This window comes from Daktulosphaira vitifoliae, unplaced genomic scaffold (assembly GCF_025091365.1).
Source record: "Daktulosphaira vitifoliae isolate Bord-2020 unplaced genomic scaffold, ASM2509136v1 Scaffold_2, whole genome shotgun sequence".
Lineage (NCBI taxonomy): Eukaryota > Metazoa > Arthropoda > Insecta > Hemiptera > Phylloxeridae > Daktulosphaira > Daktulosphaira vitifoliae.
In genome coordinates, this window is record NW_026099573.1 from 31,271,334 (window position 1) to 31,288,009 (window position 16,676).

Consider the following 16,676-nt stretch of genomic DNA (forward strand, 5'->3'; position numbering starts at 1 on the left):
AATAGTTAAGAAGTTTAAAAAAATTTATTGTTATTAGAAACCATTAAAATTTTTGGGGGTTCGGTTGGACCCCATGATACTGCATACGTATGAATAAATGAAAAATACCAGAAAGCATACAATTATTAACCCTTTAAGTAAAATATTTAAGTTTTAATTAATATAATTTATTTAATCTTGATAATAGTATATAAAAATAATAATAATAACCAAAAATTATAAATATGGTTCACTCATGCAATCAAATATATAGAGTCAAAACATGGTGGACAACAAAAAAATATTAAATACACTAAGAAAATTCTATGCAATAAATGTCAGGTACAACAAATTAGGTATCACAATTATCACTTGAAAGATAACCAAAGTATTTGGGAAAGTGATGTAATAAATTATTTAAAAGACAAACCAATTGCTAGGTTAAGTGAGCAACTTGCTCACTACTCCAAATATGACGTAGAATTTTAATAGAGATTGGCTTACAATCGTACACACCGGGTAGGCATGTGCAGTGATTGGGGCCACGTCCAATGGTTAAGAATAATAGCTAGCTAAAGCATAACAATAACTCCTAAGAGTCAGTCCAAATTATGGGATTAATTTAATTTACATAGTCTTAGAAATTAGCGCTGTAACAGATTATTCTGAAATTCGAATTTTAAATAAATGTGTCGTAAAAATAAAAAACCATAAAATTAACGTACTTAGACTTACGTAATTTTAAAAATGTCATCCTCAAACATTATCTTATAATAGATGACACATTTATAAATCATTATCCCAATATATTTAAAAAAACACAGTTATGAAGTTTTAATTTTCATAAATATATTTCTAAGATTTTGAATTAATAAAAAAAATTACTACTTTCTTAGCTTAATGGATTAAATTTAAAATTTAAAATTCTATGTATTCTGTTTATTTTATTCTTCTTTATTAATGTTTATATGTTTTAAATAATTTATTTTCGCTATGTATTTAAATAATCTGGAAAAGGTATGGTTTTCTTACCTTCTTATTCATTACGTAGTAGTAATTTTCAATAGCTTCATCTTCTCAATACACCTCGTCTCTCTGAGAGTGATGTGGGGTGGCCTGCGCGCTCACCGGATTTTAGCATTTGTGATTTTTTCTTGTGAGGCTATCTGAAGGAAAAGATTTTTAAAAATCGACCTCGCACTTTGGAAGATATCAAAGAGCGAATTCGTGAGGAAATCGGTGCTATACCAGTCGAAATGTGTCAAAATGCGGCCGAAAACTTCAGAAATCTCTTCATTAATGTATCGCTGCTGGTGGTCATCATTTTTAAAACCTAATACATAAAATGACAGTAAATACCGGAATTTTCGCGTTGATATGTGACAATGAATGAAACATGGATCCATCACTACAAAATCAAAATGATCGTCATCTGAGTGGACAACCGGTGAAACTCGTCCAAAGAGCTCAAAAGCACAACAATCATCTGAAAAGGTTATGGCCTCAGTATTTTGGGATAAGCTTATTAAAGCGTATGAAGGCCGAAATTGCAAACAAATTTGTGTTTCATCAAGACAACAACGCACCGTGTCACAAAAACAACAATAGTAAAAAAAACAATAGCAAGACTACATGAATTACAGATTCAATTGCTCCCATATCCACCGTATTCTCCTGATTTGGCGACTCTCAGCCACTATTAGCTATTCAAAGATCTTAAAAAAATTCTTAAAGAAATGTCACTCGAATAAAGAGGATATCATTGAAACTCTGAGGCCTATTTTGAGGCAAAGACGTTCTGCACGACAACGCTCGGCCTCACGTCGCGAAAGTTGTCAAAAAATATTTGAAAACAGTCAAATGGGATATTTTACCGCACCCGTCGTATTCTCCTGACATTGCTCCTTTTGACTTTTGGTTATTTAGTCGAATGCAAAACGATTTGACAGGTGACCGACTCACTTCTTTCGAAGATATTGAAAAATGGCTTAAAAATTGAATCGCCTCAAAGGACGAGAAGTTTTTCCGCATTGTCAAATCTTCTTATGTATCGAAAAACGGAATTAAACACTGCTTAATTTTTATTTTCAATTTAAATAACTATTTATCTTACATTCAATACTTAAAATAATTTTGAAATATTTCTTTTAATAAAAAAATACAAATATAAATTTGACTTATAGTTTATGTTTTAGTTTCCCTGCACAGTTCCTTGACGGGTCAAAAAAGGGGGAATAGGGTTTCAAAAAAAAAAAAAATTTTTAGTACTTATTTGCTTCATAATTAAATAGTTTGTGAAAAACAAAATGTATTATATTCATTTTTTCTGGTGTCAGGACTGAAAAGATTAAACTGGTGTATAAAATAATTAAAAAATATTAATAATCAATTATTGATAAAGCAAGCACGCTATTTATCTTGCAGTTTCTCAAAATAAAACAATTTTTCTATAATTCACTGATAAATAAAAAAATCTTATAAATCTAATGTTCTCAAAAAACCCATTTATAATATTAAATTATCATTCAATATTAATTGTACATGATCAACTAAATATTATTCATCATTTCATATTCTTCCTGTTACCATTTTGTTTCCAAATAAATCCATAGGTTTACACAAAAATCAAGGCAAATATTATGTATAAAATATTACTTTGTTTATATTTGCATTCAGCACAAGTTTTAATACTTTTGACGTAATATGCCCAATGCTTTGCATTACGAATCTTAAATTTATCAATGAAAAATTTATAATCTATATTTTAATTACTTGTAGACAAACAATTAACTGATTTGTCATAACATGTACACTGTTCAACACAATTTATTATTATTTATACATAACGGTGACCGCCGGGCGTTTGGTAGATCTACCGGGCGGGGTACCTCCTCCCCCCTAATGTCGTCGTCGTCGGAAAGAGAAGAGTTCTTCTTTTTCGAGCAAGCACCAAGCTCCTGGCATACTGTGCGGGAACCGCGTAATATATCAAATCGCCTTCTGTACGATTCGAACATGGTATCGACGGTCACTCGATTGCTTCTATTTGTGAACGAGGAAATTAGGTTTCCTCTGTTGGCAGCACTTATCATCATCTAGTTGTTTGTCGAAGACAGGAAAATCTTGAATCCTCGAACATGGACGAACAAACTAAGCGTACCAAAGTCTCTGATATGTTTCAAGCTGGATGACACGGGCAAGTCATTCACGTCGGCCATGGCTACACTGCTGGTTTAAGAAAACAGACGTATCACGAGAAACTGGATAGATATGCAGTGCTCGCAGCTGATACGTCTGCTAGCGACGCCCGATATTATTACCGGAGTTGGGTTGTTGTGCCCGATGCACCTAGTGGAGTTCGAGAATGTGTTATTGACATCACAAAGGTGGTCAGAAAACACAGCAGAACAATCCAGCGTCCCGAAACGATGATTCACGTGTCTCCACCCACAACCACCTCGTCCTCGTCGTTCATACGTGCCCCAGTACAAACGGAGCTTGCCGTTGTTAGTGAATCCAAGCCTCCCTTGGCGTACGTTCGAAGATTTAAGCGGCCCGAACTCGGACGACGAGTACGAGTCCATGATCTACAAAAAGACGACTGGACGGCAATTTTGGTGAGTTTTTGATACTATGTATAAGAAGTACATCTGATACATGTAGGTATGTTTGTTCTCAGGACTATTTCATGGTTAAGGAAAATAGTTTTTGTCGTTGATATAACTCAGTTCCTGAATGAGTTAAATTTAAAGCTTCAAGATGCAATCTCATAATAAATTTCAGATCTATACTCCTATATCAAAGCTTTTAAATTAAAATTAACTCTACTTATAAAGCAACTTGAAGAAAAAAGAATTCTTGCCTATTTTTCAACTTGCAACAAATTCAAACTTGAAAATGAACCACAAAGTTAGATGCAAACTACCAAGAAATTTTAAAAAGTAAGCAATTCCAAATGTCTCATATTAAAAATATAACTTATTCATATAAAAAAAAATACATTTTAAATTATAAAAAATAAAAATAAATTATATAAATGCACATTTTTTTAAAATTAATTTTATCTATTCTACAATTTCAACCTTCCTATTCCTCTAAAAATGTTGGCCCGCGATGCCAAAGAATATTAAAGATTCGGCCCGCCGTAAAAAAAGGTTGGAAACCCCTGATGTAATGTATAATTGAATACAATAAACTAAAATTATCACTAAAAGCGCTGACAACAATATCCCTGGATTCGGAGTACTATCACAACTATAAAAAGCACTGAAGTCCTTTCAGACTCCTGTTTGCTTTTGTCGAATTCGAATCTAAAACAACAATTTCGACCCCATGTTGTTGTCGGCTGTCTTTTTATGTGTTTTGCTTTTATTCGAAAAGAATTTGTTTTGATTTATTATTTTAATTTCGTGACGAAAAAAGAGTTATATTAAAAATTTTATCTTACCATTTATGAATAACATAATTATTAAATAAAGTACGAATTTGATACCTCTATAATCGAAAGGTTTTTTTAAATTGTTTTTGGATTACAATTTATTGCTACAAAAAACGAAGTAAGCAACTTGTATTATCCCAATTATTTAAAATAATAAATTTATTATCATGTAGTGTTATTCTACTATCAATTGATGTTTTTTTTTGTATTATTATCACTTGATATTTAATACCAATTGATAATGGTACAAGAAAACTTTTTTTTTATTTACTCGTTAATAAACAACGTTGTTTGGAACTTTATTGTGTGCTTAATTATTTACTAACAAAAAATAATAATTGTGCTCATTATGGATGAAGAATTTAATAATCCATCAAAATAGCTAAAAGGTGATCCATCTCTTTGGAAACGTAATATTGCCAAGAAAGCGAGAAAAAGTGGTTTATCTTATGTTAACACTAAAGGCAATCCGGACAACTTGCACGTGTTAATACATTTTTCATTTCTTTTCATTAATATTTTATTGATAAGAGACGTATTGTTATTAGTAGATGCAAAAAGGTTAGTCATAGAGGTCGGGCAGATATAACCGATCATTTGAGAAGAAAGAAACATAAAACGGCAAAACAAGCGGCTGCATCCAGTTCAGTCAGCAATTATTTTACGCCTATAAAAGTAGGTGATCACGCATTAAATTCATTGATGTACATATCGTAGTATAAGAACTTTAACGATTTTTCATTTAATAGCTTTTACACATTGTTAGGAGTCTCATTTAGAGACTACTGTATGAAATAAAAATTTTGTATAATAGTTGGTAGTACGGCTTCCAAAAAGTTAATTTTAATTAAACAAGCGTACGGCACGCTTTATTTTAGTCATTCTAAGTTTATTTTTATGGTTTTGCAATTTAATATAGGTAGAAAGAACATAGAAGATGAGAGGACAAGTCGTACAAGAAGCAGCCACACGGACAACATTGAACGAGTGCGGAAATCATTACAGAAACAACAGCGAACAGCGATTGGATTATTAGTTGAATTCAAGTTAATAGAGAAATGGTTTATAAAATTTTAACCAAAGATTAAAAGTTAAAAATGAAGAAAAAAAACGTCATTTGAAAAAAATTTAGACAGTACAACAAGGAGCTAAAGACAATTCAGAAAAAACACTTTCAACATGCTTTGGAGAAGTTGGTAAACAGATCTTACTATTGCATTGAGTTAGGATGCGATTATGTAGAGTAATTATACAATAAAAATGATTCAAGGGTAATTTTTTGTCGTTTTGTAAAATTAGTCTTAGGACCTTTGTGACGCACGGTTAACCACATCTTTAATGTAAGCCTAATGATATCCAATCTCAATAAACTAATGGTAACTTTTTGTACCCAGTACTAATTTAAATAAATCAGAGCTAAAGGGTAAATTAAAAATTGCAACAGTATGAATTATTTAATTAATTAGATAATACAAGATAAAATTATTTCATTCAATTATATTTTAATTCAAAATTAAAAATATATTAAATTTAATATAGAAATTTATTATTTTCAAGTATCAATAGATTTTATCAAGGTTTTTTGGCCATAAAATATTTTATTTAACGTTTAATTTATCATTGGTAATAGTATCATATCAAATATCTAATATATAAAATATAAATTATTTGTTCATTTATTTCTTTTATAATTATTGCAACACATAATCTTAGTATAATTAACAAAACATACTTTCTAATAATTTAACAGAGAAATTATACACTTGTTAATGAAATATAAAACAATGATGAATGTGTTAAAACTTTCATGGATTGTCTTGTTGCTTGAAGTGCTTGAGGATATATCCATGTTTACAGTTGAGTTCTGACGTTTCGGACTCATTGCAGAGTCCATCTTCAGAGTGATGGTTGCTAGTCGGTGGCTGTAACTATACTCTGAATATATACTGAAACGTCAGAACTCAACTGTAAACATGGATATATCCTCAAGCACTTCAAGCAATAAAACAATGATTTTACTTCAAATTTTTCGATGACTTTTTACATCAACAACAATATTATTTATGAAATTCAAGCAAGTAACAACTCAACAGATAAACACTTTTAAAAAACTATATTAATATTTGTACATATTATATGGTAACTTTTATTATTATATATTGTACCAACATTTATCTAAAAAGTTTTGTATCAGTGGCATGACTTGCTGAACATGCTGACTTAATACAACTAACTTTAGTTCAAATACACTTGCATATAAAAACTCATTCAATATTTTGTAAAAATCAAGTGCAAAATTGATTTACTGACATTGAGTGTTTTAATGCCCATAAGTTGAGTATTATCAAGTGGCATGACTTTCTGTACATGCAAACTAAAAACTTCAGACATTTTTTTTTTAGTCCAAATTTTGTAACTTATACTAATGGTAATTTAATAGCGAATGTTGAGCATTGTAGCTTGAATTATGACATTTAAATATATCAGTATACATTGTAGTAAGATCATAAATTATATACATGTTACAAAAATCAGAATACAGATCCTTTAATACTAAAATTAATACTATAATTAAGTGTATTGTGTTGCAATAATATACACACTAATTTACATAAAATAAAAAACTTTATACATAAATCAAACATGAAGTTATATCAAATAAATTAAAAATTTTGTAATAGAAAAAATTTACCAATACCAGTACCAATATTACAAAAAATTTTTAAATAAATAGACGAAAAATTATAATTAATATAATATAAAAGATTTCAATAATTATATTAGACTTACTATTATGTAAGAGTGAAAATGAATAAATAATATTGTAACATCTGTCTAATAAAAATAAGGATTATACAAATTTCCAAACATTAAATACTGACAAAGAATTGATCAATTTGATTATTAATTGTATTGTAAATGAAATAATAGTGTTATCTTGCTTGATTATGAAGACTGACCAAAACATAAAATTCTTAGTAAATATCTTTGGCCTAGGTTAATAGTACTTCAGTTCATTTTTACAAAACAAAATATTTTTCCGTATTTTTAAAGCTTGATTTTTACTGATTTTTTTGTTCAATTGGCATAACTCAGTGACAAATATTATTAATATTATTGAAGAAATAAATAGGGCATATGTTGTGATCAAGTAATTTTTAAACGATAAAATTATATTTTGTGGTATAATACAGGATTTCCTCCAATATGTGGTCAGAAACCGTTCCCTAGAGTATACATGAGATATCAATGGTCGAATTTCCATAACCTTTATCAACTAGAAACTATATAAAGCCGGTGCTACACGATGCGTCCAATGCCTTCAAACGTTGATCATGCGATAGTTTGGCACATCGTGTAGCCGTGGTTCATACTTCGATCGAAATTGTTTGTGTCCAACATTGGCATTGGAACGTTTTCCGCTGAAAGTCGGTATTTATGACCCGCATCAAAGGAGTATCCAATGTTGGAAGTAATTTGGAACCAGCATTTGGTATACGGCTACATGACAATGATGCCTAGTATCCAACGTTCGATTGCACGACCACGTGATAACAATATATTTTTATGTTAACATTAATAATTTATATATTTTATATTATGTTTTTTCAATATTTACTTTAATCAATATTTACTTCAAATAACTTTAGCCTTTATACTAGTTTACTAGTAAAGTTTTACTAGTCTTTACTTAGATTATTAAATAAATAAATATGCAATTAAATAAAATGGAGTGGACAAATGAAATGACGCTCGAATTCTTGCAAGTGTATGAGAAACATCCAGTTCTATGGAACAGCTCTTACCCAAGACATAAGAATAAAAACAAATTACAGAATGCATGGACAGAAGTAGCTAACGATTTAAGTGTTACAATACCAGTTGTTACCTTGAAAAAGAAGAAAGAGTCACTGATGTCAACCTACAGGACTTTAAAAAAAAGGTAGTGGATTCAGAGACTACTGGAACAGGATCACAAGAAGTGTACTGTCCTTCGTGTTTTGCCTATAATGCGATACAGTGGCAGCAGTTGCAACAACGTCATCCATTGTACTTATTAGTATTCTACTTATTATTATTACTCTTATTTCACTTTTTAAATTCAAGTATATAGTATACGTATATCACATAAACAATTCTGAAACCAATTGAAGCCAACATTGGACGCATCGTGTAGCACCGGCTTAAGTCACGAGTTATTATTGACAAACGAGTCTAATGCTCCAGTATAATCTAGTTTTTACAACAGTGTTACCATTAATTTGTATTCATATATAAATGTTTATTTAACTAATATTTATAATTATTTATTTTAAAATTGTTTGTGTTATGTTCATTTGAAATATTATTTATTTCAACTACCTGTCTTTATGGCTTCAATCAGAAACATTACTGCCAAGGGTTCTGAAGACTAATCCCAAAAACAAAAAAAAATTAAATTAATTGTGGGTCAAATATTTGGCCCACACCATATACTTGAAGTTTTTTCATTTTAAGTTTGGTATTTAGGCCTTTTTTACCATTTTATTTTACATTATAGTGTTACAGAAGAATACTTAAAACAAGTTTGACAGTATGGTAATAAATGAAGAAGTACTAGAAAGAATGTCTGTAAAAAGAAATCATTGGAGTTTTATCAAAAAAGGAAAAATTCATAGATTGGACATGCATTGAGACTTGATAAGTTGCTGGGATTAATTATAGAAGCCTGCATAGAAGATAAAAATGCTAGGGGAAAACCATGAATAGAGTATATTCAACAAGTAATTGAGGACCAAGGTGGTAATTCTTACAAAGACACAAAAAGGAAGGCAAGTAATAAGAGTGGAGACTAATTTGTAATAAACTTTAATTATTGTATCAAAATATATGATGTACTATTGAGTTAAATTATTCTACAGTAAAAATTAATTTGTTATTAAATATCTATTAGATATTTAAAATTTAAATTATATTAAAAATATTTTTAATATTTATTAGTTTTACATTAATAATATGTTTAATATAGTTTTAATTTTAAATAATATTATCCACAAGTGATCAAATTTTTATTATGCATATTAGATACTATAATGTGTTCATTTTAAGGGAAGGTAAATATCTAAGTTTTGATCAAATCACATAAGTCATAAATTATTTAATTAAAAACACTTGATGTCACAAAAAAAACTTAAGTCAGAAAAGATTTGGATTTGAAATCCAAATGACCTAACTACATTTAAATGTATAAATAATTATAAATTTAAGAATTATAAGCCATAAATATATTTAGAATGTAATTAATACAAGTGATTTTTATAATATTTGTAGATGTAATACTTAAACGTATAAAAACTTTTGAACTTTTAAACGTCTGTCTTTATAAGTTGACGCAATTGACTTATACCCTTTCTATCAGGGACATAAATATATTGTTGTGATATTAATTTCTATTAGATTAATTTCTATTATATTATTTATTACAAAATAAATGTGTAGAATAAGTCAATACAAGTATTATGTATCAGTTAAATATAAAAGGAGATTTTCTAATCTTAAATACTATATGTTTTTAATTTTAAATAACTATAAATCAGGTAGAATTAAAAAAAATAAATTATTTTAATTCATTATTAAAAATGCATGAATAATAATTTTATTCAATAAATTTAGATAAAAATAAAATCATAGTTTGGTTTAAAATTTATGATTCAAGTACTGTAACAAACATTCAATAAAATAAAATACCATTTTGCATTTTTTACAGTTTTAAATAATAGGTAATAGGTTATGAATAAATTGGTTTTATAGATAAGTTTCAAGAAAAAATTGATAGTAAAAAATCGTCAACTAAATTAACAATAAAACAAATACGAAATAAATATAGAAATTCAAAAACTATTCTTATTAATACTTAAATAGTTTATAATAAGAATCTAGAGATAAAAATTTAACACTTACCATATGTTATAAGATGAAGACACTTAAATAGAAGTATTTCATTTATATAGTATTTACTATTCAACCGCCAAATATTGTTTATGTACTACAAAAACGACGAATATTATTTGAACAACGAATGATCGACAAGCATACTATTAGTAGGGATGTCAACGATATATCGATAAGTTAAAAATATCGATATGTTTGGTCGATATATCGATAATCTTGTTTTTACTACTTGTTTTATAAAATTTCAATCTTATCAATAAGTATTTTTTTCATTTGTACCAATCAATAAAAAGAATTATAAGCAAATTTGATATGAATTGTATTTTATGTTGGTAATGTACAATGCATGAATATAATAACAATTCATCTTAATTGTTATCACAATTTAAGATAATTGTTAAATTTGTGGTTAGGTTGCTTTTTGACGGCATTGTGCGTGGTTTTTATTTATGCCGTTCATTTTGTTTTTTACGCCTAATTCAATAGTCAAGTATGGGTAAAATAAGTAAAGTGTGGAAACATTTTGATAAAGTTAATAAGTTAACTGCGAAGTGCAAATTATGTTATAAGTTATGTCCCACTGCTGGAAACACTTCAAATTTACACTCGCATCTTAAAAATAGTCACTCTTTACCTAAAACGTCCAACAACAATTTCAGTAATATTACTGATAATGATGCCGATGATCCTAGTTCTAGGAGTGAAGTAAGCTTAGCAATAAATTGAATATTTATCACATTAAGTTTTACACTAATTATTATTTTAAGACGTCAAGTATTGACAGTTCGGAATCGAATTTTTGTCTGATTGAGACACTAAAAATAATAGAAAAAATTTTAGTAAAGTGTTTTTAGAAGATATTATAAAAAATAAAAGCTAACTACCGCAAGGTAGAAACTATTAAGACGAAATAAAAAAATTTGCTACAACTTTATTCTTTTATTCTCCAAAAGCTTATAATTATGTCAGGTAAAACAGAATTTGTACAATTAATTTTTTCTTATAAATTAAAATATTATGTAAATCAGTTCTAAGTATACCAGATCCCAGTTCCATTAGAAATTGGATGTCTAATATTAGTGTGGAAACTGGTTTATTATTAAATGTTTTAATTTAAATAAGTAAATTTAATGATGATGATAAATATTGTTGTTTGGTTATTGACTCTATGAGTATTAATAAAAAAATTCATTGGAATCAGTCAAAATATAGATAGTATAAAAATTACTTATTTGAATATAATTTTGGTTAAGTTAAAAACAAAATTATTTTTTAATAAGGTATGTTGATTACTGTGATTATGGGAATAAAATTTCAATAGAAGATTGTGAAAGCCCTACATCTGAAGTTTTGGTGTTTTTATTATATGGTTTGAAAAGTAATTGGAAGTGGCCTATAGGATATTGGTTTCTTGACAAAATAAAAACAAAAGTACAAACACAACTTATAAGTTTGGCATTACTGGAATGTAAAAAACAGCACATAAATGTAGTTAGTATGACATGTGATGGTGCACATGTGAATTTAAGTTTTTTAAATATATTAGGATGTGATTTGCATAAACCATACATAGAAATAAGGTGTTTTTTTTAAATTGAATCTATTGAAGAATCTATTTATTTTACACCGGATGCATGCCATAATGTAAAACTTGCTAGAAATGCATTAGGTACTTTTAAAGTTTTTAGAGATAAGGAAAATAATTTAATTGAATGGAGATATATAGAACAATTGGTAACACTACAAAACAAAACGGGGTTTAAGCTAGCAAATAAACTAAATTCTAGACACATTCTTTGGAAGAGCAATAGCATGAAGGTTAAATTAGCAGTTCAAACACTGAGTAGTTCGTAGCAGATTCGTATCAATATTTACAAAAAACTTCTTTTGACTTCAAACATTGTGAAACTACAATAAATTTTATTAGAATTATCGATGAAATATTTGATTTTCTTAATTCTAGAAATCCCTTTGCTAAAGGCCTGAAAAAACCTGTTAAATTAACAAACATCGATTACATAGAAACAAGAATGAAATCAAATATAGAATATTTATATTCTTTAAAAGATATCAATGAAAAACCATTGTGGATGTCAAAAAGAAAGACAATCATTATTGGGTTTGCCACGGCTTATAGTCTGGAACACCCCAAGAGCGACACTCCCACAACACACCCAGACAAGAGACAAGGGAGACATGTCCAAAGTGGCGACAGTGAGAGAAGAGATGGAGGAGTGGGTCACGCACCCGTCGTATTGGTTGATTTTAAACTTGGTAGTAGAGGCAAATGCAAGGGAGAAGACATATCCTCTGTACCTAGGATTCAAGCTGAGAAAAATTCCTGACGATCACATATTTGCGAGTGTTTCGTATCACTTTGCTTTTCTATCCACGAAAAGATTCCTGGTGTTGCATCTTACTAAGGAGCAACACCAATATGTAACTGAGATGACGCACACTCGGTTAGGAAGGGTGAATGTCTATGATGTAGGATCCCTCACAGGCCTTCCTTTGCACAAAATTAGCGGAGAGCTGAAGATAGAGTATGTCGACGAGTATATACAGAAGTCCAGTGCTCATCTCTCTGACGAGAATTATTTTTTTTTAATTCTAAAATTTTATTGTAAACAAATTTTATGTTCAGTTTAACTTATAAATTTAGTCAAGATGCGATTGAGCTTTATTTGGTCATTTTAGAAATAAATACGGATGTAACAATAACCCTAATTGCTTATAATTTAGATATGCTATGCGTAATCTTCTACTGCATGATTCTATTAAGATGTCTGGTGACAACTGTACATTACTCGTAGAAAATAATGACTCGCTATTTGCAATTAAGTGGAATAAAAAAAAAAAAACATGGAAATTAATGAAGATAATGAACGTGAACAAATGCTTACAGATGATACAAATCATCTGATTTTAGATGCCTTAACAGAAAACATTTTGTACTACATTTGTGGTTACATTGTAAAAGATATAATTATTGAAATTTTATGTGAACATTGCAAAGAAGCGATTTCTGAATCAACTGTTATGTTATCGCATATTCTAGATTATTCCTTCTATCAATATTCAATAGAATCATACAAAATCTTCACGTATTTAAAAAAACGGGGAGGCCTAAAATTTGCCTCAGAGAGTGTATTAAAAATTATAAAATTGACTGAAAATTATTTTCGATCCCTAGTTATAGATAAAAAAAATTATTAATTAAGGATTTCGATCAGAAAATAATAATGGCTGTTAAAAACTCTTTATATTTAAACAGTAATATTTTTCCTGAGTGCAAAGAACGTTTTGAGGAAACTGATTTGTATACAACACCCCATAAAGTTCAAATGATTCATAAAATTAGTCAAGCGTACCTCAAAATAAGACTTAATTCTTACAGTAAAATGTTGAGTAGCTCAATAATGAAAGCTGCTGCTGTAAGCAAAAGACAAAAATTAAATAAAACAATTTTTTTTTACAATAATATTATGTAAATTTTTTCACCTTAATTTTCTTTGGCAATTATTTTTGATTAATTATGTAAAATATGATTTGTTATTCATATAAACTATTTCAACACAAAATAATTTTGTTAAAATTTTCTAAAAATCTGGTTTTAGTTGTTTTTCTAATTTTTAAGAGTTTTATATTGTACACTTCTAATGAATTATTATTTCTTAAATGTTGATGTAAATTAATATTAATAATGTGTTGAAAATAATTATTAAAAATTCGTTGTAAGACTTGTGTTACTTTTATTATTTTAACTGTGAAAGATTTTCACTCAAAATTTATTCTTCAAACGCATGTAAAATCAAGTTTATGTATTTTTTTTTTTCACTTTTTTTGAATAGATGTGGTGGCCAAAATCGGGATCACACAGTAGTAAGATTTCTCTGTGCTCTTGCTGAAACAAGGTTTGCCGTGATTCATCATTATCTGCCCATTCGTGACCATTCTTTCCTTCCGTGTGACCGCGATTTTGCTGTCGTCAAACGTGTAGTTAAACGTCATGATCGAGTGTACTGCTGTTAGAGAGTATATGCGGCGTTTTATTATAGTAGCGGCAAAAAATAATCGTTTTCGGGTGTGTTTAATAGAGACGTCAAACATTCTTGATTTTAAGAGATGGTGACTGATGTACTATAAAAAAAAATACGCTATCAATAGAGTCAATGGGTAAGTGTTCCAAAAAATGACAAACGAAGCTTTAAAATTTCAACTTAACGTGAATTTTATTACAACCAGGAGCTACAGCAGGAATCATAAAAGCTGGTAACTTATTGACAGCTCACTCGTAGATACATTCAATTTGAATTTAACCATGACACGGCCCGTAATAGCGCACTATTTATTTACAGTGAACTAGCACTTTATCCGGTCGTAATTATCAGCTGTCCACCGTCGCACTCATTAATGTTGACGATAACACAAGTTTGTCTTATCCGGCGGTCGGTAAATAGGACAGGTCAGGGGGTGCAGCACCACGAGACACGTCGGCGACTATGTAGTAAACCAGTTCATCTGTGACTTACATCCGCCGTATGCGCCGTGTGTTATTTACCAGCGCCTTGTTTTGTTTTTATCCGCACCTTACGGTTCACCAGTTTTTTGTATATTATAAATTATAATAATATTATTATAACTTAAAATAAAATAAATTGACTCAAATATTAACGGCGTCACAATTTATTTTATCATAAACCACTTATTACCCTGTCCACCAGTAAAACACCTACTCAGCAATTTCCGAAAATAATCGAAAGTCCAGATGGCATACCGATTAATAGGGATAAAATTGAAGATCATAAAAAATTTTCACAGTATATTCCCCTTCGTTATAAAGAAATCTACCAAAATATTTTCCAATGGAAAACAACAAATGCGGTTTTGGAAGAATACCAAACCGCTGATGACTAATAAAATTTATGAATCAATTGTTTAATATTAAAAAAAGAAAAAATATTTTATTTTGTCTAGTTTTGAGTTTTTTTTCGAATGATTTTATTTTCATATTATATTAATAATCAATAAAATTATATAATTACAGTAATCAACTTCTATTTTTTATCGTGTTATTAAATGGAAGGTTAAAATATTATTGATAAGCACGATTTATTGTGGCTGTATTTGAAAATAAACGTAAGTCCTATGTATGATCAAAAACTAAGTGTGAACATATAGCAGTTTAGCCTAACATTTACATCGTGGAAAATCATGTATTGTAGAAACAACGCAAGTACAGTACTTCCAAGCGCTCGCCCTGAGACCAAAATAGAATTAATTTTTATTTTCACCCCGCTATACTGTGTATTTTACCAAATACTTTCTATTTTACCTCTCAGTTAAAGCATCATATTTCAATAGTAGCGTAACATTAGTTTTTAATTGTTTTCTCCTATTTATCTTTTTTGACTTAGGTCATTTCTCAAAAAGGTGGTTCAATTTCAAATAATGGTATTTTCTAAACGAATTCTTAATAGTTCAGGAAACATAGCAATGTTACATTGAAAAACTACCATAGTTTTGAAATTCGGCACAATTGTTATTCTTATTAACATATTAAAAATCCTGATCGCCAAAGCATACACTCGCTCTACTCTATTCAATATAAAAAATAAAGGATTTTCTATTTTTTCTCAAAAAATATATTTCTATATACAGTCGAACTTGGTTATCTCGAACTTCTTTAACTCGAAATCGTCGATACCTCGAACTTTTACTCCGGTCCCTAGAATTTCCTATTTAAACAATGTAAAAAAATCTTGTTTAACTCGAATATTTTCGTGGATAACTCGAAGTTTTGAGTTTTATTAATACATATGTTTTTGTATAAAATTTCCCTCATTTATCTATAAAGGTCATTACTCATTAGTCATTAATGTTATCGTTACCGATTAGTTGTTTATCTACGGTTTACGACGACGACGACTGGTTCACGACAACGCATGACTTTCGTGTTCAGTACTCTGTGTTTGTCTCAACGTGATCGTTCGTAATGTCATCATCAAAACGCATGCTAAAAACGCTAACATACGAGAAAATGCTTGGGAACAAGTAACATCAGAAACCATTGCAAACTGTTTCCGTAAAGCTGGTTTTTTAAGCGGAAATTCAGAAAATGTCGGCAATGAAGAAATTCAACAAACGATTACAATAAATGTATGGGACGATGTGAGGCAAGGTGTAAATATTAATTTTGATGACTACATCAACATGGATGACGACTTAGAAGTATGCGGACATTTATCAGATTCAGACATTATACAATTAACTGTAAGATGTACACAATCATCGGATGAAGAAGAGGAACAAGAATGTATCGAACCCC

General features: G+C 29.2%; 1 protein-coding gene across 14 annotated transcripts in view; it reads right to left on the reverse strand.

The window, feature by feature from the left end:
• Positions 1–16,676, reverse strand: part of LOC126897642 (uncharacterized) — a 93,184-nt gene that overhangs the window by 20,486 nt on the left and 56,022 nt on the right. For 13 of the 14 annotated variants that reach the window (XM_050671403.1, XM_050671404.1, XM_050671406.1 and 10 more), the window contains one exon: positions 1,012–1,312. The exons of the other annotated variant lie outside the window; for it this stretch is intronic. The gene's annotated coding sequence lies outside the window, so the exon portion shown is untranslated. The remainder of the gene's footprint in view (positions 1–1,011; positions 1,313–16,676) is intronic. 14 annotated transcript variants of the gene reach the window in all.